The following is a 26,698-nucleotide window of genomic DNA, read 5'->3' as shown; positions in this document are numbered from 1 at the left end:
CTCCTCTGAGTGACATCTCTAACCACAGTTGTCAAGGTCCACAAAAACAGAGACCAAAAAACAGAGACCTACACCAGACACTGGGAATGGTGAAGGGAGTCATGGATGGACTGGCAGGGAGGGTGAGTAGCTGGGGTGTACAACTGATTACTCTAGGCTTTGATGGGTGAATAGGAGTTTGTAGGTGGAGATGGTGGGAAGGCATTGCTGGCACAGGGAAAGGCAGGTGTTTCTGGGATGGGGATGTGGGCAGGGTGGGCAAATGGGGAACGAGGCTAGAAAAATGGGCTTCGTCGGATTTTGAACACCACCCTTTAACAATCACTGTTCTGACTCTATTTGCATTCAACTAGCATTCTTGGGAGATGTGAGAACCAGGGAGGGTGAGCACATTCATTTGATACCTACTGAATGTCGGGCACCGTCAAGGAGCTTAGACCTATCATCTCTTTGGATCCTCAACCCAAGTTGTAGATACTATACTAATGTTGTCCCCATTTTACAGGTGGCGAACCTGGGGCTCAAAAGGGGCGGTCTCTTATCTACGATCACAGAGCCCCAGAAGTAGTATGAGTACACAGTCCAGGTCCATCCAGGGATCGTTTTAATCCTGTGCTGCCACAGGCGAGAAGGCACCTGCAGGAAATGGGTCACCAGGACGGGGCACGTGTTCCCAGGCTCAGTAGCCCCAAGTTCAAATCCCAGGAGCCTCCGGACTTGCACGGTGTGGACCTGGCCAGTCTCGTCCACTGTGAGCTTCAGTTTCCCTCCTCCACCCGGCCGACGCCGGGTCCACATAGGTTCCTACTGCCCAGCTCTGTAGCCTGGGGTTCCAAGTTCCCGCGCTACCGCAGCCCACGCTGTGTGACCTTGTGCCAGTAGCCTGCACTCTCTGGGCGGCCGACCGCGGATCTCCAAGCGCCCTTCCGGCTCGCGACAGAGCGTCGCTGGCCGCGGAGACCCTCCCCCTCCCACCCCGGGTTGCGGGGGCGTGGGTGGGGGTGGGCGCTGGCATCGCCGCGCCTCCCCCCCAGCCCCGGGCCGGTGGCCGGATCCGCGCCTGGTTTTGGGCGCAGCCGCGCGGCCCCCTCCCCCGCGCGCATCTCCCCGCCCCCCGCCCCCTCCCCGCAGCTCTCGGGGAGCCGGGGCCGCGCGGCTCCTCCTCCCGCAGCCGCATCTGGGGCGCCGCACCGGCCAGAGGAGAGGCATGGGGCGCCCGCGGGCCGGGGCCCGGGCCGGGGCCTAGGCGGCGGACCTGCCAGCGGACCCGAACGGCGGCGGCGCAGCGCAGCGGCCGAGAGGGCCGGAGGCGGCCGAGGCGCCCCGCGCAGGTGAGGGCGCGGGGGTGGCGCGCAGTGGCCAGACCCCCTTTCCGGGGCCGGTGCGCCCCGTCCCTCGGCGAGACCCCCGATCCGAGTCTCCTCCCGGACAGACCTCCCTAAACCGACGGGCGGCGCTGGCTCAGGAAAGCCCCCTCCCCCTGCCAGTTCCGTCTTCTGAGCCCCCAATCCGAGGGGGCGGTTCTGCGGCTGGCAAGCCCCCTTCTCTGGGTGGGATCCTCCAGTCTAGGTTTTCTTGGACCCCCAAAGCGGGCGGGGGTGGGGGTGGCGTGCCTGGGGCCCGGAACCCCCTAGCCAGGGCTGGACCCCCATTCCACCTCTTTTTCCCGCGGACTCTCCGATGTCAAGAGGCTGCCAAAGCTGGGAAGCCCCTCCTCGGGCCCGACCCTCAATCCGCAGGGCGGCCAGGGGGTCAGGGAGACCCCTCCCCTCCCCACCAACCTTGGGAGCTAAGGAGAGGGAGGGCTCTGCCGGCCGGCCGGGGCATTTCTCCATTCAGCCCAGCTGCCTCCATCCCGACTCAGTAGCCCCGGGAGCCTGCCCAGCCAGCACCCCCATTCCGGAGCTCTTTTCCCGGACCCGGCATCTGGGGAGGGGGCGGGGGCAACCCCACCTCCCAGCGCTGCATGGCGCCCCCTCCCTGTTTGCGTACCCGGGAGGGGCTGGGCTGACCTGGACACCTGGGTTGGGGGGGCGCTCACATGGCCACGGGAGGCCCCCACGTGCGGCGCCCCGCGGTGAAAGGGGTTCGCGTTCAGAGCCCGTGGCAGGTGGACCCGCTGGCCGGAGAGGCCAGCTGGGTCCAGATGTGCGGGGCCTGCTGGGAGGGGACATGTGCTACCTGGACATGTGATGACTGCCCCTGGCCTCTTTCGGCCGAACCTACCGGCTCCAACCCCCCTCCATCGTTCCATTCCTTGGTGTTCTCATCCCTCTCCCTTCTCCCCTTCTTCCTCAGAGCTGCCGGTGTTGCAGAGGGGCGGGCAGCCAGGGACTGTTGATGTTGTGGGAATGAGATGAGGAAAGGGGCTATGGATTGGTGAAGGCCAGTTGTGGGGAGGTGGGTAAGGGGGTGGATGAGGTGCCCTGAGGATGTAAGCCTCAAGCTTGGGGGTCAGTGCTAATTGTGGGGGGGAGGGTTCCTGCACCCCCACCTGCCTGGAAGTGGAAATGATGGGGGGGGGGCGGGTTGCAGTCCCCAGCCCCAGGAGGCTGCACCGGCCTGCCTCTACCCCTGGTGCACCTTCAGTCTCAGCCTAGCTCCCCAGGGTCCTGGTTCTGTCTGTCTCTGCTCTTGAGCCTTCACTTGTGGGAGGGGGCTGTGTTTTCCTGAAGGCTCAAGGTGGTGGAGGCTGGAGGTTGTACAGGATCATCTCCGAGAGTGGCTGTTGGAGGAGCCCAGTTTCTGTCCCACAGAGGGAACTGTGGGCTGTCTGGTCCCAGGGTGGCCTGAGGGGCCTAAGCCAGACTCCCATGGGCAGCAGGGCTGGGTGGGGCTGCAGAGCTGGGTGACCGATTGGTGGCTGGAGTGCTGGGAGCCACCGCCAGGCCCTGGAGCTGGCTGTTGGAGGCCAGTCAGCAGCAGATGCAGAGTGTGTTCCCAGCAGCTCTTGGAGACACTGGCTGTGCACGTGGGGCAGGCGTGTGTGCGTGTGCCTGTGCTGTGGCAGGGGTGTGCCAGGACTCCTGAGTCCTCCTGGAGCCCAGATAACAGCAGCTCAACTTCTGTGAGTGTGCCTCTGTGTGATGTCCATGGCACCCTTCCGTCATTCATCCATCAGAGACTGGACTGGGCCTGTGCTGGATGCTAGAGACGTGTAATGATCTGATGTGGTCCCCACCCTCAAGGAGCTCCTGTTTTGTCTGGGGGCAGAGGAGAGACAGTCTGTGCCAGGCTCTGGGGGCGGAGTGCAAGGCCCCAACTAGAGAGAAAGTGTGGGGCAGAGCAGGCCTGATGGCTGGGTTATGTGGGTCCCAGGGCAGCATCCGGCTGGTTTCCGCCTTGAAACAGAGCTGCAGGTTCAAGGGCTGTGCCCTGGGTGAAAGGCTGCCTGGCAGCTGAATTGGTGTTTTTTGAAAGGAGGCTGAACAGTACTCGGAGCTAAGGATAGATTGTGTACTTTAGAGCTTTTGTAAGACTTGGTGACGAATTGGACGTACCAGGGGCACCCACTGGCATCTCGTTAATTTCTTGTGCAGTTTATGGGGCCACTAGCTTCATAAATGCCAGTGTTTCTACATGATGGGGAGGCTCTGAGGAATTGTACTGGGCACTCTGTGGGACAGGAGCAGGTGGTCTCTATGCTCCCATATATCTGTGATTAATTGATAGATTCAGTCATTCAGAAAAGCATTAAAAATAGCATTATCTGACTATGGTGCATTTAAACACTTCCACTTAAACATTCTATAATGTGAATAAAATCTTGAATGCAGATTTTTTTTTTTTTAAAGCACACCATGGGTACTCAATATATGCCCACTACTCCTAGAATGAAGCCTAGCCTTCTCCCCAGACTAGCTACCTTTCTAGCCACATCTTACAGCTCCTCCCTTCCCTCTTTGGCTTGGGTCCCCCTGGCCTGCTTTCAGTTCCTGGAACAGGCCTCATTGCCTCCAGCCTCAGGGTCTTTGCACACGCTGGTTCCTCTACCTGAACACCGCCCCCTTCCCATTTGCCTACTTAATTACTACTTCTCATCCAGACTCAACTTAGGTGTATCACTTCCAGAAGAAAGCCTTCCCTGACACCCAGGCCAGATTGTATCCCTGTCACCACTTCCCAGCCCCCACGGGCCTCTGCCTTCACTACCAGCCACTGTTCCTGATTACTGGATGCCTCTTGATGTAGTTGTGTGGAGCAGAGCAGGGTCATGCCTGCCTCTTTATGCCATCCCACTGGTGCTGAGAACAGGTCTTGGTTCATTCTGGACCCTCGGTCCATTTATTTGGCTGAATGAATGGACAAGTGTCATTTGGGCTATCCTAAGTCAAGGGCTGGGTGGCAGAACATGGTGGGAGCCTTGACGAGGTCTAGTTGTCAATACAACTGTCCATATGGGCTCCTGGTCTCCAGCTGGGCCTGCAAACTCAAAAGCATTTGGTCAGGCTCTGTGGGGTTAGAGGCCCATAGCATCTACAATCCCAGTGTGTCTGTAGGACCTCAAAGACTCTATAAGAGCGTGAGGAGCCATGCTTGGGCAGGAGCCTGTGTCTTCAGGGGTATATGGTCTGACATTTATTTCTGCCAATTCATTATACACATCATCACTTCCTTACTTTCATTCAGTAGGTCACCAACTTGTCCACTAGCTTGTCTGCCATTTCCTAATGCTCCATTCTGTCTTCGGGCCACCAGGGCTTCCTGAGGCCTGCTCAGTGTCCCCTAGGGATGGGGACAGAGTCAAACCCACAGGGCCCTGCTCTGTGAACTGTAGTCACCCTGCCAGGCCCTTCCTGGAGGTGGGGGCTGGTGCTGTCCGGTGCTGGGAAGAGTTTGGGCCTGTGGGAAGTGCTTCCTGGAGGACATGTACTAGATCTGGGGTGGATTTGGGAGGATTAGAGGATTTGGGTAGATGGAGAATGGCCGGAAGGGCACTGCTGGCTGAGAGAACTACATTGATGAGAGCTGGGAGGCAGCCACGTGCTGGGCAGGCCTGGGGAAGGGGGCAGCCCACAGGAGGCTTGTCATGGAGGGGGGCAGCGTGCCGGCATGGGGAGTGTCCCGTCTGTGCCCGGAGCCCTGTTGCTGCCTTGCTGTGTGCCTTGAATGCAGCGTGTCCCCTCTCTGGGTTCCCTTGATAAAGTGCAAGCTTGGACCTTGTGATCTCAGAGAATTTCCACCGTCTCAGTGTGGAGTCTGTGATCCTGACAGCCCAGGAGGGGAATTCTCAAGGCCCCTGCCTCTTCTTTGAGCATGTGGAGAGCTGGGATGGGGCTGGGTTTGCTCTAGTGGCTTTGGAGGCCAGTGTGTATTAGCGCTTGGGGCGGGGGTCAACGGGGAGCTGATGAGGCTCAGCAGCTTCTTCTGACAGATGACCTGTCAGTTAAGGGAGTGCGGGGGCTGGCTCTGGTGGGAAAGGCACCCCATTATGCACACTCTCACTGCACCCTTTTTGGAAAAGGCTGTCACTGATGAGAGGCCTCCTGTGTGTTGGACCAAAGACAAGCCCACCCTTGACTTCATCAGACTCCTGTGGGGGGGCCACTAAGACTTATGTGACCAGACTTTTGTCATGGCCCATGGTGGGGGGGGAAGTGTGTGTTCTGTTCTTAGACCCTGTCCACAGTCTGCTGGTGGATGCCCCTGGCCAGGACAGAGGCCTTCAGGCCATGTACAACAGTTTGCAGAAGATATTTAATCTCCACATCTTTCCACCCCGCCCCCTACCCCCAGAGGTGGGCATGTCTCCATTTAACAGATGAGGAAACTGAGGCTCAGAGAGTTTGGGTAGCTTCCCAAGGTCACCCAGAGGGTGGCAGGAGGTGAACCCACAGCCCAGGAGCCCTTGGGGTGCCCGCGCACAGGAGCCTATTGCTAGCTGATGGCACATCATTTCCTGAGCCGAGGAGTGGGGCTCTGGATCCCTCTGTGCTGGGTTTCGCAACGCCGCCTCCTCCCCGCCAAGCTGTCTGACGTGGCCTTTTCAAAAACCCAAAATGAATGGAAGCAAATTTTGTTTGGAGAATTTTGCTACACCCTTCACCAGGGCTGGTTGCAAAACCAGGCTTGGGGATCCCTGCTGCTGTTGTTGATGATAATGATAATGGCAGTGGTGTCAGTGGCTAACACCCACTCACCGAGCCAAGTACCAGTGACCAACTCCCGGGAGCCAAGTGCAGTGCTGGGCCCTCTGTTTAATGAGCACCAGCTGAAAGCCCCTTAAATTCAGCCTCTCCTTTAGTCCCATGACCCCTATTATTATCCCCATTTTACAGATGAGGAGACAGGCGCAGAGAGCTGTAGCTGCCCAAGGCCCCAGAGCTGGCAAAGTGGAGGGTGCCAGGATTTGAATTCAAACCGGTTAGAGTGTAGAATCTAGTCTTCGCCCACATTCTGGAGATGTGTTCGCCAGCAGTGATCGGTGAGGGGGTGTGTGTGTATAGAGGTGCACGTTGGGCCGTGGGAATTGAATGTGGCAGACCCAGACCCTGGCTTGTGGGAACCTGGCCACTCGCTAGAGGTAGGACTTGGCCTGAGCCCACAGCAGCTCAGGAGCGCCCCTAGATGTCAGTGGTCCCTTCCTGGCCCCACCAGAGGCCTGGTGGGTCGCATGGCTGTTAGCAAGAGAACAATGGCCCCTCCCCGTGACTTTGCTCTTCACTAACTCACAGTTCTGGGAGGTGGCCCATCTATAGGGCTCCAGGGGCATTGGGTGGTGACATGGGTGTGGAGGAGGGACCATAGATGTGGCACGAGACACTGGATTCCTGGGATCACTCGGTGAAGGGGCAGATCCCTCACATACAGCAGCCTCCAGGGCCTAGCACAGGGGTACAGACGCTTGTGAGAAGGCAGCAGAACAAACGTGGCATTTGCATTCCTTCCTTCGGCCTAAGAAGGCCTGTACAGGTGACCCATCCCCCGGAGTTTGCTTCAAAAATGGCTCTAGCCACATTTGGTACATGAGGGGGTCATCTTTAGAAAGCATATGATGTGGGCAGGTTCTGTCTTTGATAATGGAGAAATGGGGCAGGCATCCTGACATATAAACGGAGTACAAGACCACTTATTGAGTACCTGCTGTGTACCTTCGCACTGTGCTGGGCCCCATGACAGGGGCTCAGAACCACACCCTGATGAAGTATTTGTGATTGTGCAGGAGGGGGTCTCTGTGCCCCCAGATATCGGGCTGAGGAGTGAAAACTAGGCCTTTGGGTTCACATATTTTTCTCTCTACTGTGACAGATGAGCCTGCGGTGACAGGGGGTGGGTCCAGGAGGCTTTTGCTTTGCAGCTCCCAGGAGATGGGGGTTTGGAATGACTGGGGACCTGATTTGCTGCTGGGACTCCCCTACGGAATCCCAGCACCTCTCTGGGCCTCATGATCTCCATCTGTTTGTTGAAGTTCCGGGGGTTAGGTCTCCAAGGCTTGCCTAGCTCAGCCCTCTGTGACTCCAGGGGTGAACGGAGCTGAGATTCCCTCTGGGAGGCGTCAGGGAGCCCTCCCTGTCCTTACCCCTGACCCTCTGCCTGGCTTCCCACCTATCCCTGTCCCCTAAGCTCAAGCCAGAGGGAGGGAGCCTCTCCTTCCGCCCACTGCGGGCTGACTGCGCGCAGTGACGCAGCAATCAAGGGCTCTGGAGCGCAGCTTGGAGACGGGGATCCGGGTTTGCTAAAGACAGGGGAGAAAAGGCTCTTCCCACCACCCCCAGCTGCCTGCCTGCCTCCCTCCCTCCCCTGGCTGCCGACAAGCCCTGGCACCTCCTCGGCTCTGCCAGATCCACTTGTAGGGTGGGAGGCTCTGCTGTACAGGGCCCAGTTCGAGTCCCAGTGTGTTGGGGCCTTGCTGTGTGACCCTGGCGTGGTTGCCTGCCTTTTCTGGGCAGTGTGCACTGTGAAGGCTGGGCTTTGGGATTCTGAGGCCGACTGGGCCGCTTGTGTTGATGGCTCTGAGGGGTCCCTGTGACTCAGGAGGAGCTCCTGGAGGGACAGGGCCCTCTGCCACATGTGTTTTCCATATGTGTCCCCCACAGTGGAGGGAGCAAGGTGCTCTGATCATGTCCATCTTACATCCGAGGAAACTGAGGCTGTACAGCAGGTGAATGGTAGATCTAGGATTTAAACCCAGGTCCGTGTGAGTCAGGCATCCAGGCCAGAAGGCAGACCCCAGGCAGGAAGCCGGCTGGGTCACTGTGAGCCTCCTGTTCCCTTCTCTAGGTTTCAGTTTCTCCATCTGTGTGGTAAGGGTGGGGTGGGGTAGGGGGTTGGAGCTGCCCCAGCCCATCTCTGGACCCCTACCTGGCTGCCACTTCTGGGTATTTTCTGAGCTTCCTCATCGACCTCCAGCACCCACCCTTGAAGCCAAGGTGTGATGACAGGCAAGGAAGTGTCAGCATCTCGCACTTCTTCTCCAGGGAAACCTGCCACCTTTGGGGTGTGAGAGATTCCTGGAGGACTGGGCATGTGTGAGGCCTTCCAGGGACAACGTGGGTGGGGACAGAGGTCTGGGCAGAGGTCTTGGCTCCCCACTGGGCCAGGCCCGCCTCTGCCGATCTGTAGATGTGACTCTCTCTGTCTTTTTTTTTTTTTTTTTTTAGTTTTTTTTTTTTTTAATGTTTATTTATTTTTGAGAGAGAGACAGAGTGTGAGCTGGGGAGGGGCAGAGAGAGAGGGAGAGAGAGAATCCAAAGCAGGCTCCAGGCTCTGGGCTGACAGCACAGAGACCAATGCGGGGCTTGAACCCATGAACTGTGAGATCATGACCTAAGCTAAAGTCAGATGCTTAACCGACTGAACCACCCAGGTACCCCGTGATCTGACTCTCTTATATCTGGTTTATCAGGGGGCTCTGGGTGAATGTGGGTGTGGACAGGGAGGTGAGGCCACCCTCAGGCCCCTTCTTCGCTCCCCTGCATGCATGGGGGGCGGATATGTGTGTGTGTGTGTAGTATGTGTGAACGTTTTATGTGGTATGTGTGTATATGTGTGTGGGGAGTGTGTGAGAGATGTGTGTGTACACGTGCGTGTGAGTGACGTTGCCCCCCACTCAAGCCAGGCCTTTTGTGTATTGTCAGGTGCTCTCGACCCTAGGAGGTAGATATTATCATCCCTCCTGACCTCCCTTTCTTTCCTCCCTTTCTTCTAAGTATTCATTCAGCAGACACATGCGAAGTGTCTGCTCTGTGCCCAGAGCAGGTGTTGGGCCTATATCAGCCAGTGGAACTCCTGGTCCCTGGCCTGGGGAGCCCGCGATCCTCTTGGGAGGCCAACAGTCATGATAACTTCCCAGACGAATATAAACTCACATCAGTGACCTGTGCTGCTGCCACGGAGTATAAGGAAACCTAGTCTGGTGGGGTCAGGGAGGGCTGCCCCAAGGAGGTGACAGACCTGATGCCTGGGAGGAGAAGGAGTTAACCCTGTGGTGGGCAGCAGGGGCAGTATGAAGTTCCAAAGCCTGGAGAGCAAGGGGCTTCATGTGAGGTAGAATCAGGGCCTGGTGGGATACAGGATGCACTGTTGACACATGAGGAAACTGAGGCCCAGAAAGGTGAAGCAGCCTGCCCCAGTGGGGCTGGAAACTTGCCAGATGTGAATCAGATCCCCGAGGGGTTCCTGAAGGGACTGCCCTGGTTGTAGTTAGCAGAACCCTTGGCTCTCACTGAGGTCCCACCGCAGGTTAGCGTGGAGAGGGGACTCCTCTCCTCAGTACCACCCCTTGCATGGATGCTTCCCACTGAAAGAAACTGAGGAGCCACAGAAGGTTCCGGAGCAGGGCAGACCCACAGTGCTCTCCTGGCTGGCCACACCCCAGGCCTTCCCGGCACTGGCATGGAGTGTTGGCCATCTGCCTGCCTGCTGAGGCTGAGGCCAGAGCCAACTGACCTCTGCTGACCTGGTGTCACCATCCTCTGCTGATGCTGGATGGGGCAGGGGCACAGGCAGTGGGCAGTGGGCAGTGGTGGGCAGAGAGGACCCATGGCCAGCAGCCCCGAGGCCTCCAGGAACCATTTGCCAGGCTGGGTTTGATAAATGACAAGGCCATTTCTCTCCCGGCGGGGAGGCAGCCTTGTCTCTGGAGCCCTTGGGATGGGTCTGGGAGTTCAGCCACAGAGCAGAGGCTGGGCTCCTTCCCTGCCCCATGTCCCCTTCTCAAGCGTCTTTTGGCTCTGGCCTCCATGGCCTCTGGCCAAGATGACTCTCCCATCCCCCTCCCAGGCCTCCTGCCCATAGACCATCTACATGCAGGCAAAGTGATCCGGAAGCCACACCCAGCCCCTCACACCTCATCGTAGCCCAGAGCTCTGAGTGGCCTCTGTCACCTGCCCCTGTGCACTCCTGCAGCCCCCTCCGGCCCCCTCCGGCATGCTCTCACTTACAGCTCAGCTGAGTGAATTGGGACTTACAGAACATTCCATGTCTTCTGGTCCCCAGCCTTCACATTTACTGTTCTCTCTGCCCAGAATACCCTTCCCCAAAGTCTTTGCTTGGTAACTCCTATTTGTTATTTACCACTCAGCCTAGGCCTTGCCCTTTCAGGAGACTTTCTCTCTCATTCACGTGAGCCACTCCTGCCTGGACTCCAGAGGCCTGTGCACTATGAGGTCCACTTATATGTCTGCCTCCCCTACCCCTCCAGGCAGGGGCCAGGCTGATGCTTCTTGGTGCTCCCAGCGGTGCCCAGCCTGGGGCCTGGAGCATAGTGGGTGCATGGCTCATGAGTGTGAGCCGAGCACTTTTGAGCCCGGTGGCCAGAGTACAGCTGGTGCCCCCTCAGGCTCCTTTCCTACACAGGGGCCAGGTCATGTGGCAGGTGCCTCAGACAAGAGCTCAGCCTACACGTCCCCTCGCTCCTTTCCTCCCGTACTGGGAGTAGGAGCAATGACTGCATGAGCCCATCTGGGGCAATGTGGGGGTGCCTGGTGTCGAGCAATCAGGAAGTTGGTTGTTCGGTTGACTCCTTTTAGTTTATGGACCCACCAGGGCTGTTTTTTGCCAACCTGGGGAGAAGCCCAACTGCTTGAAAGGAATATGTTTCTCATTCTGTAAGCCCCTGAAATTTGGGGGTCTATTGTCAGTGCAGCCTAGTCCACACTAACTATTACAAATATCTACTGTGCCAGACATTATTCTAGGCTATGGGGATAATAATATTCAGCTCCAGAGGCTGTTGTGAGAATTTAATGAAAACCAATGTGGAAGCCTTAACTCTGTGCTGGCACATAGTAGGCTCCGTGGGTTAGATGAGCTGTTTCAGATCTGCTCTGGCATCTGTAAACAGTTGTAAGAAGCAGCCACCCAGGGAAGGCTGAGGTTGGGAGGGAGGCATCTCTGGACAGACTGGGGCCACTAGAGGGGAGCCCCTGCATACCCAGCATGAGAGCAGGGTAAACCACACCTTCTGGAAGCAGCTTCTGGCTTCTCTCGCCTCTCTTCCACTCCATCTCAAGGCTCACCGTCTGCCTTAGTTATCTACCTCTGCGTAACAAATTACCCCAAAAGTTAGTGGCTTAAAACGATCATAAACATTTATTACCTCTCTTTCACATATATACAGTGCAGGAGCCACTTTGAGGGAATCTGGTGTAGACTCATCATCCATATGCTAAATAGGAGTGATGCTGACTGTTTCCAGTAAGACCTGGGCCAGATCTTGAATTATCTTTCTCTCTAATACACCCAAGGACTCTGGGTGGGAGGGATGACTGTCCCCTCTCTACAAATGGGGAAACAAGTCACAGAGAGGGAGAATGACACTCCTAAGGTCGAGCAGCAGCTAGCAGAGCTGGGATTTGAACCCAGACTGCCCATCCTCATGGCCTATGCTCTTAGCCACTGTATCATCCTGTCTAGGGTGAGCTTGAGTGAGGGTGGGGCAGGAGACTCTGGGAGTTTAAAGGGAGACTTATTGCCCTTTAAAAATGAGGTGTTAATAGCGGCAAGTATTAATGTCCAGCTGTTTTAATGAGCAGGTTTTTTTTTTTTCCTGGTCTTGTTTTTAATTGAAAGCACAAAATTGAATGGAAAGTGGCAACTGCCTCAGCCGTGAGGATTCTGGGAAGGCTTTTCAGAGCCATAGGCTGACCACCCTGGGGTGGCAGCCAGCAAGCTTGTCCACCCACAGGAGGAAGTGAGCTGACTGAGGGTTTGGCCTGAGTTGGGTTCTGGCTTAGCTCACCAGCTATGTGACCTTCGGCAGGTTACAGAAATCTCTTTGAACCTCAGTTTTTCCATCTGTTCCCCATGGGATAATGATGTCACCGCCTGCCTGGAGGCTTGATGTCAGGGCGAAGTGAGTTCTGTGTGTTAAGGTACCTAGGGCAGGGCCCAGCACATAGTAGGTGCTCAAGAAAAAGCAGCTGATGTTATGCTGTCTTCTGATTTGCTCTCTCTCCATGTGTACATGCACACTGGACCCTCTGGCATTCCTTCCTCACACTCCAGTCCAGATCAGTTCACAGGTCAGCCTGGGCCTCCCAGTGAGACCAGCACACAGAGGGAGATGTGCTTATCTCCATTTTACGGATGGGGAAGTGGAGGCCCAGACATGACTCGCCTGAGGGCCTCAGTGGTGGACATGGGACTGAATCAGAGGCTTGGACTTGGGCTCTAGTGCTCTTTCTGCTATCCTACTCTGAAGGATCCTTGAGAGAACCTCAGGAAGCTGAAGAGAATTCCAGGAACTCTCAGGATGCCAGGGAGCCAGGGTGCTTGGATCCTCTGGCCCTCACTGCCCCCAGGCTCCGATGTGACCCTGTTGAGTTGTCTCCCTGTCTATGCCTTTGTTGCAAGAAGGTGGTGAGCAGAGGCTGGACTCTGGACTGCCTAGACCAAGGTCCCCTCTCCCAAGCCCCCTCCCTGTGTCCCCCTCCCTCAGGCTCACTTCTGTGTCCTCTCCCTCAGCCCCATCTCTGGGTCTCCCTCCCCCAGGCCCCACCCCTGGGTCACCTCCCCCAGGCCCTGCGCCTGTGTCCCCCTCCCTCCTCTGCTGTCCTGATTTGTGCTTGGCCCATATTCAAAGCAGCAGCTTTTAGGTGGGACGTCAGGCAATGGGAATCCTGCCTGGAGAGGCCACCCAGGTTCACCTCTTTCCCTGGGGTCCAGAGTGGACCCTTTCTGCCAGGGCAGGGGGCTGTGGGCCTGTGAGCAAGTGCCTGTGGGCAAGCAAAGGTCTTTCCAGCACTGCAGGCCCACCGTGCCCCCCCACCCCCCCGCTCCCTCCCTGTGTATCCTTCACTGGGGAGCAGATATATTTAGACAAAATGCTCCATTCTGTGCAGATTCCGTATCCACTGCTCTTGTCGGGGCTGGGGGAGGCAGGGCCTCTGAGCAACCACACCTGGCACCTGGCACCTGTGCTGCTTGGAGCTCCGGGCTGGGCTGGCTGGACCAGGACTCTCCCCTACTGACTGTGGATGGGTCTTCCTCTCCACCTCCCTGTCCCCTAGAGCCACATCTCTCTGACTCTTGGCCTCCAAGGCCCAGCCAAATTCAGTCATTTGCTCCCCTCCTGTTCCCCCTCCCTCCCCCCCACTTCCTGAGCCTCTCTGCCTTCTGGTCCCTCTCAGCACTCAGAGCACCTTCTCCCTTGTGTAGCCAGTGGGTTACGTGGATTTGTGTCTGCTGCGGCCCAGGCCCTCACTGGATGCCTGGGGCGTGGAGGTGACTAATAAGGGTCCCTCACAGTGGCCACATTACAGTCTGGGAGGCGGATCACAGGCCACTAAGACAGCATCAAGATACCTGTTGCGGCAGCAGGAAGCCCTAGGACAGGGACAGGGCTCCCTGGAGGACCAGTGGTCTGAGCTGAGACTTCTAAGTTCAGAGGGAAGGAGCCAACAATTGGAGACAGAGCAGGCGTTCCTGGCGGAGGAAATGATGGGACATGCAAAGGCCGGGAGTTAAGGGAGAGCCTGGTTGGGCTGGGGAGAGTGGGGGGCAGGAAGGGGGGTGGGAACTTGGTCTTGCTGAGCCTCAGCTGCCAATCTGAGGGTCTTGTCCCCCCAAACACTGGAAGACTGTGGGTGAGTTTTCAGCGGGGCAGTGGTGGGTCTGGTTGTGAGCACGGCCCGGTGGCTGGTCAGTGGATCCCCCCGCTGCCCGCCAGGCTGGCCCTGGCTCCCATGGCAGATGTGCTGTGCCCGGCTGGGTGGGAATCAGAAATAGCTCACACGTGCTCGGCGCTTGGTGAACAGCTCCCCCGCCTCAGCGCATTTCATCTGTACCCGAGTCAAGGACAGCTCAGTGCTTGCAAGCTGGGTGACCTTCTCCCTCCGTTTATTAATACACCGCCCACTTGGGGCTGCAGGCAGAGCTGGGAGAGTGTGTGCAGGGGCGGAGGTGGAGGGGAGGGTGGTAGCAGGGGTGCCCTAGACAGGGGAAATGCTGAAGGGCTGGAAAAAGATACCTACCCACCAGAACACTGTCCAGCCAGATAAACCCCAAAGTACAAAAATGAGTGTAAAAATTCCCTGGAACCCACCTCCCTGTGGTGACCATCATTAACATTTTGATGTCAGCCTTCCAGATGTCTCTCCAAGTTGATCTTCCCTGGCAGATGGATTCATTCATTCACTCACTCATCAAATATTTGTTAAGTGCTCACTCACTGCAGTGAGCAGAGGAGGCAGGACTCTGAGGGACACTTCTGCACTCTTAGGGAACTCAAAAAAAGAAGATAAAACAGGGGTGAGGTCCACAGGGAAGGGTGATTGGAACTATGAGGTCTCAGCCCAGGCTGGGTTTTTAGGAAGGCGTCTTGAAGGAGGTGACGCTTGGACTGAGGCCTAAGAGGTAAAGAGAAGTCCCCTTAGCAAAGAGGAGCTGAGGAAAATCATTCCTGTCCAAGAGAATGGCAGAGGTGTAAACCCTGTGGTGTGAGGGCAGTGGTGTTTTCAGCGAAGAGAAAGGAAGATGGGAGGCTGCGTGTTGGGGAAAGAGAGGATGAGGTGAAGCATGAGGGGGTGGCAGGGACCAGACCATGTGGGGCCTCAGGGGCTGTGGGCAGGGTTTGGGGGTTTACGTAAGAGTGTGGACTGTGGTGCTGTAAGACCCACGTTCATATCCAACTCTGCCACTTAGCTGGTTGACTTTAAGCAAATTACCTAACCTCTGTGCCTCAGTCCTCTTGGCCGTGAAGTGGAGCCAGCAATGACTAGTGATAGTCTTTACCTCAAAGACTCGTGTAAGGATAAAATGATGGAATGAAGTGCTTAGGACAGCACTTGGCATACAGAAATTGCTCATAAATGGTGGCTCATACAATGTTGAAGTCATCCGTAAGTAAAGTGCATGTGTGTAGATGATTTTGCATAACTAGGGTCATATTAATCCTGTTTGTGGCTTTTTCCCTTGATGCTGGCCATCTTTCTGAGTTCATTATATTATTGTATTATTATATTTAATAATATATTATTATATTTAATATAAATATGTTAAATATTTAATATTATTATATTACATAATATATTTAATATATTATTAAATATAATTTAATAATTATTATATTTTTTTAAAATTTTTTTTTCAATGTTTATTTTTTTTTGGGACAGAGAGAGACAGAGCATGAACGGGGGAGGGGCAAAGAGAGAGGGAGACACAGAATCGGAAACAGGCTCCAGGCTCTGAGCCATCAGCCCAGAGCCTGACGCGGGGCTCGAACTCACGGACCGCGAGATCGTGACCTGGCTGAAGTCGGACGCTTAACCGACTGCGCCACCCAGGCGCCCCAATAATTATTATATTTAAACTGCAGAGTATTATTATATTTAAACTGTTTGTATGTATTTGAAACATTTGAGCAGGTATAACATGTTGTAGAGTGCACTAATCTTACGTGTATAGTATAGCTTGACTCGTGTGTATGTGTCATATATATGTTACATATATCATATGACATATATATGCTATATGTGTGTAACTACCCTGTAACCACCACTCAGATCAAGATATTGGATATTTCCAGCTCCCCCAGAAGACTCCATTATGCTTTTTCGCAGTTAATTCCCCACCCCTGACCCCTGGCGGCAACCATTATTCTGACTTTCAAAACCATAGTTTAGTTCTGACTGTTCTAAACCTTCATATAAATGGGATCGTGCAGGATGTTTCTTTTGTGTCTGGCTTCTTTTGCTCATCATTTTGTCTGGGAGATTCATCTATGTTGTGTGGATTGGTAGTTCATCCTTTTCTATCACTGCCTAGTGTTTCACTGAGTGAATATTTCATACTTTATCCATCCTATTGTTGAGAGACATTTAAATTATTTCCAGTTTTAAGCTATGTGGATAGAGCTGCTTTGGACTTATTTATAGATATATTTCTGGGGAACTTACAAGGTTATTTCTGTTGGGTACATAGCCAGGAGTGGTTTCTGGGTCATAGAAGATGAAAATGTTCAGCATTAGTGGATACTCCCAGTCCTCCAAAGTGGTTGAACCAATTTTCATTCCCACCAGCACAGTGGGAGAGTTCCAGTTGCTCCACACCCTCACCAACACACCTACTAAAGATAATTTATTTTTTTTAACGTTTATTCATTTTTTGAGATACAGAGAGTGAGTGGGGGAGGGGCAGAGAGAGAGGGAGACACAGAATCCGATGCAAGCTCCAGGCTCTGGACTGACAGCACAGAGCCCGACACGGGGCTCGAACTCACAGACCGCGAGATCATGACCTGAGCTGAAGTCAGACACTTAACCGACTGAGCCACCCAGGTGCCCCTAAAGATAATTTCTGATAGCTGCAGGGACCTCTGCTACAAAGTCAGACCCCCTTGAACCAGCTCCCAAATGATGGACATTTAGTTTAGGTTGTTGCCAACATGTACATGATTTTTTAAAATAATGAAAAACAGAGATAAATCATTAAGACAAATATTTAAAAATAAAATAATGGAAGCATCCAAAATGTCCTTCAATAAATGAATGCATAAATAAATTGTGGTACATCCGTTTAATGGAATATTATTCAGTGATAAAAAGAAACGAGGTATCAAGCTACAAAAATACATGGAGGAGTTTTAAATGCAAAAGAAGCCAGTCTGAAAAGATGACATACTGTCTGATTCTGACTATATGGCATTCTGGAAAAGGTAAAACTGTAGAGACAGTAAAAAGATGAGTTGTTGCCAGGGATTTGGGGGAAGGGAGGGAGGGATGAGTAGGTGGAACACGGAGGATTTTAGGGCAGAGGTACGGTACTGAATGATACTGAATGATGCTATATGATACTGAATGATTCTGTATCTGTATGATACTAAAATGGTGGATACATGAAATTATACATTTGTCTAAATCCGTGGATCTTTACAATACAAACAGTGAACCCTAATGTAAATTACCAACTTTAGTTAATAATAATGTATCAATATTGGCTCATCGATTGTAACAATCGAGGGATGTACTTTCTCCTCAATTTTTCTGTAAACCTAAAATTACTCTGAAAAATAAAGCCCCTTGACTTAAAAATAAATAAAAGAAAAATTAAAATGTAAAAATATTACAAAGGAAGAAGACAAAAAGAAAATTCACTAGAGGTGTCCACTGTAGGGTTAGAGATACGTGCCATTGGTCATTCTCCCTGGGGATGTTTTTCTTTTGCACAGTGGGGATGACACTCCAGAACACTCTTGCATTTCACTTCTGTTCCATCCCTCCCTGCTTGTTCTCAAGGTGGAAGCACATCCCCATATTACTTAAAACTGTTTCTAAATATCACGTTTAGTCTCTAAAGCAGGAGGAGATTTAAATTCTGAGCCATTGTTTGGAGGAAAAAAATGGAGGTTGATGAAATGATGGAATCATGGGATCTTAGATTGTGGGTGTTACATTTAGGAGAAATGATTTAGAATTATAGCATCTTACTTGGTACCTACCAGTACATCTCAGAACCTCAGGACAGTTATCTTTCAATGACAGAATGAGGTGTGTTTACATTCTGGAAATAAATGATTATGGATCTTCAAATAGATGAAACAATATTTCAAAACTCAAAGAATTTTAGAACCTCTAAATTGAAAAAAAAAACAGTCAAGGTATTTTAATCTCTTTTTTTCTCCCAGTGTAAATTTGATTTATTTTCCTTTTTAAAACACAACTCTTGGGGGGCGCCTGGGTGGCTCAGTTGGTTAAGCGTCTGACTTCGGCTCAGGTCATGATCTCACAATTCGTGGGTTCAAGCCGCATGTCAGGCTCTGTGCTGACAGCCTGGAGCCTGTTTCGGATTCTGTGTCTCCCTCTCTCTCTCTGCCCCTCACCTGTTCACGCTGTGTCTCTGTCTCAAGAATAAATAAACATTTAAAAAGAAAAAAGAGTATGTTTAAAAAAAAAACAACTCTTACTGAAGTATAATTGGAATACAATAAATCACATATCTAAAGTGTTCAAATTGGTAGGTTTTGACAAATGTATACATACCCCTCTGAAACCATCACTACAATCAAGATAATGGACATATCCATCACTCCCCAAAGTTTCCTTGTTGCCCTTGATAATCCTCCTCTTTGCCCTTCTACCCCTTCCCAGCCTCCCTTTCCTACTCTCTATTCTTGCCCCTCCCAGGCAAGCATTCTTTTGTGTTTCCTAGAATTCTAAATGGAATCATACATACTCTTTTTGTTTGGCTTCTTTCACTCAATGTAATGATTTGGAGATACATCCATGTTGTAATGTGTGTTAGTACTTCATTCCTTTTTATTGCTGAGTAGTATTCCATTGGGTGGATATGCCACAGTTTACATTTACTTGTTGGTAGATGCTGGGTATGTTTCCAGTTTGGGGCTATTACAAATTAAGCTTCAATGAATATGTGATTATGTCTTTATATGAACAAATGCTTTCATTTCTCTTGGGTAAATACCTAGGAGAGTTATAAATGGCCAACATGGTAGGTGTATGTTTAACTTTTTAAGAAACTAGTGTTTTCCAAAGTGGGTGTACCATTTTAAATTCCCACTAGCAGTGTATGGAAGTTCAGTTCCTCTACACCCTCACCAACACTTGGCATGGTCAATCTTACTAATTTCAAGCAGGCTAATAGCTGTGATATTTCCTTCAGGTGATAATTTGCAATTCCTTAATGGCCAGCGATGTTGAGCTTCTCATGTGTTTATTTGCCATCTGTATATCTTCTCTTTTTTTTTTAATTTTTAAAAATCTTTTATTTATTTTTGAGGGGGGGGAGGAACAGAGAGAGAGGGAGACACAGAATCCAAAGCAGGCTCCAGGCTCTGAGCTGTCAGCACAGAGCCCAATACAGGGCTCAAACCCAAGAACCATGAGATCATGACCTGAGCTGAAGTTGTACACTAAACCAACTGAGCCACCCAGGCACCCCTGTGTATCTTCTTTACTGAAGTGTCTCTTCAAATCGTTTGTCTACTTTTAAATTGGGTTGTTTGCTTTCTTATTATTGAGTTTTAAGGGATCTTTTTGTACTCTGGATACAAGTCCTATAGAGGATATATGTTTTGCAAACATTCTCCCAGTCTGTGGTTTTTCATTTCCTTAAGAGTGTCTTTCAGAGTACAGGCATTTTTGATGAAGTACAAATCTTTCTGGATTGCGTTTGGTGTTGTCATATGTAAGAAGTCTTTGCCTAACTCAGTATCATAAAGGTTTATTCTACGTTTTCTTCTTGAAAGAAAATTTTAGGTTTCATATTTCGAACTATGATCCATTTTGAGTTAGTTTTTTTTTTTAGTTTTTTTTTTTTTTGCATGTATTCATTTTTGAGAGACAGAGAGACAGAGCATGAGCGGGGGAGGGGCAGAGAGAGAGGGAGACACAGAATCCGAAGCAGGCTCCAGGCTCTGAGCTGTCAGCACAGAGCCCGGCACAGGGCTCGAACTCACAAACCACGAGATCATTACCTGAGCCGAAGTTGGACGCTTAACTGACTGAACCACCCAGGCGCCCCTAGTTAGTTTTTATATAGTGTGAGATACCGATTAAATTTCACTTTTTGTTTATAAATACCCATTGATTCCAGCACCATTTGCTCAAAAAACTCTCCTGGTTCTACTGCATTGTCTATGCTCCTGCATCAAAAATCAGGTGTCCAGGGCATCTGGCTGGCTCAGTACATAGAGCATGCAAATCTTGATCTCAGGGTAGTGAATTTGAGCCCCATGTTGGGTGTAGATATTACTTTTTTTTAAAAAATCAGTGGTCCATGTATCTGTGTGGGTCTATTTCTAGATCTCTCTTCTGTTCACTAAGTTATTTATCTTTATACTAGCATCACACTGTTTTGAAACCAGCCCTCCAACTTTCCTCTTCTTTTTCAATGTTGTTTTGGCTATTGTAGGTCCTTTGTATTTCCACATGAGTTTGAGAATTAGCTTATCAGTCTCTCTACCTGTTGAAGTTTTGATTGAGGTCGATTTTAATATATGTGTCAATTTGGGGAGAATAAACATCTTAACAGTATTGAGTGTTCCAGCCCATTAGCAAAATATCTTATTTAGGTAAGTTTCTTTTTAATTTTTTAAATGTTTTTATTTATTTTTGAGAGAGAGAGACAGAGAGAGACAGAACGAGTAGGGGAGGGGCAGAGAGCGTGAGGGAGACACAGAATCTGAAGCAAGCTCCAGGCTCTGAGCTGTCAGCACGGGGCCCAACGCAGGGCTTGAACTCATGAGCTGTGAGATCATGACCAGAGCCAAAGTCAGGCGCTTAACTTACTGAGCCACCCAGGTGCCCCTAGGGAAGTTTTTTTTTTTTTTAACTTATTATCTCAGCAGTAGTTTCCCATATCAAGGTCTTTCACATCTTTTGTCCTGTTTATTACTAAGTATTTCACATTTTTGATGCTATTATAAAAGGTATTTTTTAATGTGTATTTATTTTGAGAGCAAGAGAGTTCCCCCATGAATGGGGGAGGGGCAGAGAGACAGGGGGAGAAAGAGGCGGACAGAAAGAGAGAGAGAATGAGGGAGAGAGAGGGGGAATCCCAAGCAGGCTCCACACTGACAGTGCAGAACCCAACTCAGGGCAAACCTGAGCCAAAATCAAGTTGGATGCTTAACCAACTGAGCCACCCAAGCGCCCCTATAAAAGGTATTTTTAAATTTCAATTTCTGTTTGTCTGTAGCTAGTATATAGAAATACAATTTGATTTTTGTATATTGATCTTGTATCCTGCACCTTGGTAAACCTACTTATTAGTTATAATAGCTCTTTTGGTATGTGGATTCTGTGGAATTTTCTACATAGGTGAGAATATCATCTGCATATAAAGATAGTTTTATTTTTTTCTTTATATCTGGATGCCTTTTGTTTCATTTTCTTGCCTAATCCCCTGGCTGGAACCTCCAACGGAATGTTGATTAGAAGTGGTCCAAGTGGACGTCCTTGCCTTGTTGGTGATCTTAGACGGGGAAGCTTCCCCATCTCTTACCATTGAGTGTGATGCTAACTGTGAGATCAAGTTGAGGAAGTTCCCTTCTATTCTTAGTTCACTGAGAATGTCTTAAATTGGGAATGGATGTCGGATTTTGTCAAATGCTTTTTCTGTGTTTTTTGAGATGATCACATGGTTTTTCTCTTTTATTCTGTGAATACAGTTAATTACATTGCCTTATTTTCAAATGTCAACTAACCCTGAACTCTTAAGATGAGCCCCATTGGCCTTTTAATATACTGTCGAATTAGATCTGCTAAAATTTAGTTTAGGATTTTGATATCTGTGTTCAGGAGGGATACTGGTCTGTAGTTTTCATTTATTGTATTGAATTTATCTGGTTTTGGTATCAGGGCCCCAAAGTGAGGTGAGAAATATTTCCTTCTCTTCAATCTTTTACAAGAGTTTGTACAGAATTAGTATTATTTCTTCTAAATGTTTGGTAGAATCACCAGTGAAGCTATCTGAGCTGTGAGTGTTCTTGGCGGGAAACTTATACCTGCCAATTCAATTTCTTTAATAAATATAGGACTACTCAGGTTATCTCTATCTTTTTGCATGAGCTTTGACAACTTGTATGTTCAAGGAATTTGTCCATTTCATCTAAATTGTCAAAATTATTGACATAAAGTTGTTCATAATATTCCTTTGTTATCCTTTTTAAAAAAATATGACAGCTTCATTGAGATATAATTTACATACTGTACAATTCGCCTATTTTCTATTTTTAAAAATATTTATTTGAGAGAGAGAGAGAGAGAAAGAGAGAGAGAAGTCCAAGCAGGCTCCACACTGTCAGCACAGAGCCCAATGTGGGGCTTGATCTTACCAACTGTGAGGTCATAACCTGAGGGGAGATGAAGAGTCAGACACTTAACCATCTGAGCCACCCAGACGCCCCCAATTTGCCTATTTAAAGCGTACAGAATGATGGCTTCTTATTCCATTGTACACAGAGTTTTACAACCATCAGCAATAAATTTTAGAATATTTTAATCACCGCCCCCAGAAAAACCCTCTATTCTTTTTTTTTTAATTTTTTTTTAACGTTTATTTATTTTTGAGACAGAGAGAGACAAAGCATGAACGGGGGAGGGTCAGAGAGAGGGAGACACAGGATCTGAAACAGGCTCCAGGCTCTGAGCTGTCAGCACAGAGCCTGACGCGGGGCTCGAACTCACGGACCGCGAGATCATGACCTGAGCCGAAGTCGGCCGCTTAACCGACTGAGCCACCCAGGCGCCCCAAAAAACCCTCTGTTCTTATTAGCAGCTACTCCCCTTTTCCCCCTACCCACTCCCCTACCCTCAGCCCTAGGCAACCATTAATCTACTTTCTATCTCTGTAGATTTGCTTATTCTGGACACTTCATATAATTGGAATCGTATAATATGTGATCTTTTGTGACCAGCTTTTCTCACTGAGCTTCACGTTTCCAAGGTTCATACAAGTTGTAGCATGTAAGCATGTCATATTTGTTCCTTTTCATTGATAAATGGTATTCCATTGTATTTATCCACATTTTATCCACTCATCAATTTACAGACATTTGGCATTTGGTATCCAATTTGTGGTGTCCTCTTTTTGGCTGTTACAAATAAAGCTGCTATGGACATTGTGTACAAGTTACGTTTTTATTTTTCTTGGGTATCTACCTAGCAGTGGAATCGCTAGTTCATGTGGGCCTATGTTTAACCTTTAAAAAAACTACCAGGCTGTTTTCCAAAGTGCCTACACCATTCTACATTTCCATAACAGGATAGGAGGTTCCAGTTTTTCAAGACACTCACTGTTTGTTTTTGTCTTTCTATTTTTTAAGTTCATTTATTTATTTCGAAAGAGACAGAGACAGCATGAGTTGGGGAGAGAGAGAGGGGCAGAGAGAGAGCGGGAGAGAGAGAATCCCAAGCAGGCTCCCTGCTGCCAGCACAAAACCTGATGCGGGGCTCGAACCCACGAACCGTGAGATCATGACCTGAGCCGAAACCAAGAGTCAGATGCTTAACCGACTGAGCTACCCAGGCACTCCTGTTATTGTCTTTTTTAAAATGAAGTTTTAAATTTTAATTCCAGTATGGTTAACCTACAGTGTTATATTAGTTTCATGTGTATAATATAGTGATTCAATAGTTCTGTACATGACTCAGTGTTCCTCATGATAAGTGTACTCTTAATCCCCATCACATATTTCACCCATTCCCCCACCCACCTCTGCTCTGGTAACCATCAGTTTGTTCTCTGTAGTTAAGAGTCTGTTTCTTGGTTTGTCTCTCTCTCCCTTTTTTTTTTCCCTTGACTTGTTTGTTTTGTTTCTTAAACTCCACCTATGACTGAAATCATATGGTATTTGTCTTTCTCTGACTTATTTATTTCACTTATTACACTTTCTGGCTCCATCCATGTCATTGCAAATGGCAAGATTTCATTCCTTTAATGGCTGAATAATATTCCATTGTGTGTGTGTGTGTGTGTGCGTGCGCACCTGTGTGTGTGTGCGTGCATATACACCACATCTTCTTTACCCATTCATCTATCAATGGACACTTGGGCAGCTTCCATAATTTGGCTATCATAAATAATGCTGTAACAAACATAGGGGTGCATGTATCCCTCTGAATTAATGTTTTTGTATTTGGGGGATACATCCCAGTAGTGTGATTACTGGATCATAAGGTAGTTCTATTTTTAACTTTTTGAGGAACCTCCATACTGTTTTCTACAGTGGCTGCGCCAGTTTGCATTCCCACCAACAATACAAGAATATTCCCCTTTTTCCACATCCTTTCCAACACCTGTTGTTTCTTGTGTAGTTGATTTTAGCCATTCTGACAGGTGTGAGGTGATATCTCATTGTAGTTTTGATTTACCGTCCGTGATGTTGAGCATCTTTTCATGTGTCTGTTTGCCATCTGTATGTCTTCTTTACGGTAGTGTCCGTTCATGTCTTCTTTCCATTTAAAAAAAATTTTTTTTAATGTTTATTTATTTTTGAGACAGAGAGAGACAGAGCATGAATGGGGGAGGGGCAGAGAGAGGGAGACACAGAATCTGAAGCAGGCTCCAGGCTCTGAGCTGTCAGCACAGAGCCCGATGCGGGGCTCGAACTCACGGACCGTGAGATCATGACCTGAGCCGAAGTCGGACGCTCAACCAACTGAGCCACCCAGGCGCCCCTCTTTCCATTTTTTTAATTGGATTTTTTGTTTTTTGGGTTTTGAGTTTGATAAGTTCTTTATATATTTTGGGTACTAACCCTTTATCTGATATGTCATTTACAAATGTCTTCTCCCATTCTGTAGGTTGCCTTTTAGTTTTGTTGATTGTTTCCTTCTCTGTGCAGAAGCTTTTTATTTTGATGCAGTCCCAATAGTTTATTTTTCTTTTATATCCCTCACCTCAGGAATGTTATTATCTGTCTTTTTAACTGTAGTCATCCTAGCGGATGTGAGGTAGTATCTCATTTTAGCTTTGATTTGCATTACCCTGATGGCTAATGATGTTGAGCATCTTTTCATGTGTTTATTGACCATTTATATATCTTCTTTGGAGACATTCATTCAAATTCATTCAAATCCTTTGCCAATTTTTAAATTGGGCAATTTGTCTCTTTATTACTGAGTTGTAAGAGTTCTTTATATATTTTGAACACAAATCTGTTATTGGATATGTGATTGCAGATATTACTCCATTCTGTGAGTTGTCTTTGCACATTTTTGATAGTGTCCTTTATAGCACAAAAATAGTGTCCTTTTACATTCTTCTAATTTTGATGAAGCTCAACTTCTCTATTTTTTTTTCTTTTGGTGCACATGCTTTTAGTTTCATATCTAAGAAACCATTGCCTAATTTAAGTCTTTAAGATTTATACCTATGTTTTAATCTAGAGGTTTATAGTTTCAGCTCTTACATTTAGGTCACTGACCCATTTTGAGTTCATTTTTTGCAAATGGTGTGAAGTAAGTAGTGGTCCATCTTTATTCTTTTGCATATGGGTATTCAGTTGTGCTATCATCATTTGCTTAAAAGGCAGTTCTTTCCTCATTGAATGGTCTTGGCATCCATGCTGAAAATCAACTGACCATAAATGTAAGGGTTATTCTTCTGAACTCCCAATTCTGTTCTATTGAGCTATCCTTATGACAATACCACACTGACTTGATTACTGTACCTTCTCAGTGAATTTTATTCTTCTTCTATTATCTGTATAATCTGTAGTGATGTCACCTCTTTCGTTCCTGATATTGGTAATTTTTGTCTTCTCTTTTTTTATTTAAAAAATTTGCGGTGGAGGGGGGGTGCCTGGGTGGCTCAGTCGGTTGGGTGTCCGACTTTGGCTCAGGTCATGATCTCACAGTCCATGAATTTGAGCCCTGCGTCAGGCTCTGTGCTGATAGCTCAGAGCCTGGAGCCTGCTTCAGATTCTGTATCTCCCTCTCTCTCTGCCCCTCCCCTGCTCGTGCTCTGTCTCTCCTCTCAAAAATAAAAACATTTAAAAAATAAATAAAAATAAAAAAATTCACTTCACTAGTATGGGCATTTTGGGGACTAAATACTGCTTTAGCAGCAAATTTTATGTTGTCATGTTTTCATTTTTTTTTTTTCAGTTCAAAATATTTTCTGACTTCCCTTTTGATTTTCCTTTGGCCAATGAATTATTTAGAAGTATGTTATTTCATTTCCAAATATTTGGGGATTTTCCTCAGATTTTTCTGTTATTGATTTTTATTTTAATTTCATTGTGATCATAGAGCATATTTTTTTATGAATTAAATCTTTTATAATGTATTGAGACTTATTTAATGGCCCCAGAATATGGTCTGTCATGGTAAATATTCCATAAAAGAGTATGTATTTTGCTATTATTGCATAGAGTGTTCTATAAATGTCAGTTAGGTCAAGTTGGTCAATAGTGTTTAAATCTTCTGTGGCCTTATTTATATTCTGTTTACTTGTTCTATCAATTATTAAGAGAGGGGTATAGAAATCTATGACTATAATTGGAGATTTGTCTATTTCTCCTTGCATTTTTATCACTTTTGGTTTCATGTATTTTGAAGCTTTAATATTAAATGCATAAATATTTGAGATTTTTATCTCTCATGATGATTGACCTCTTTATCATTATGAAATGACTTTCTTTATTGTCCCAAACCTACTTTTTCTGATGTTACTCCAGTTTTCTTTTGATCAGTATCAAAATGATATATATTTTTCTATTCTTTTACTTTTAACTCATTTGTGTTTTTATATTTGAAGTGCATTTTTTATAGGCAACATATAATTCGGTCTGTTT

The 26,698-nt window shown here is 48.7% G+C and overlaps 1 protein-coding gene across 6 annotated transcripts in view; it reads left to right on the top strand.

Annotated features, from left to right (window-relative positions):
- The first annotated feature begins 1,196 nt into the window (after positions 1-1,196).
- DLGAP4 (DLG associated protein 4) overlaps positions 1,197-26,698 on the top strand; it is a 197,920-nt gene continuing 172,418 nt past the window's right edge. For 2 of the 6 annotated variants that reach the window (XM_027070010.2, XM_027070011.2), the window contains exon 1: positions 1,201-1,331. The gene's annotated coding sequence lies outside the window, so the exon portion shown is untranslated. Of the gene's footprint in view, positions 1,332-26,698 lie in introns of all 6 variants that reach the window. The other 4 variants (XM_053199997.1, XM_027070013.2, XM_027070012.2 and 1 more) reach the window with 3 other exon arrangements.

This window comes from Acinonyx jubatus, chromosome A3 (assembly GCF_027475565.1).
Source record: "Acinonyx jubatus isolate Ajub_Pintada_27869175 chromosome A3, VMU_Ajub_asm_v1.0, whole genome shotgun sequence".
In the NCBI taxonomy this organism is placed as follows: domain Eukaryota; kingdom Metazoa; phylum Chordata; class Mammalia; order Carnivora; family Felidae; genus Acinonyx; species Acinonyx jubatus.
Note: the sequence above shows the minus strand (reverse complement) of the source record. Positions and strands in the feature narration are given on the sequence as shown.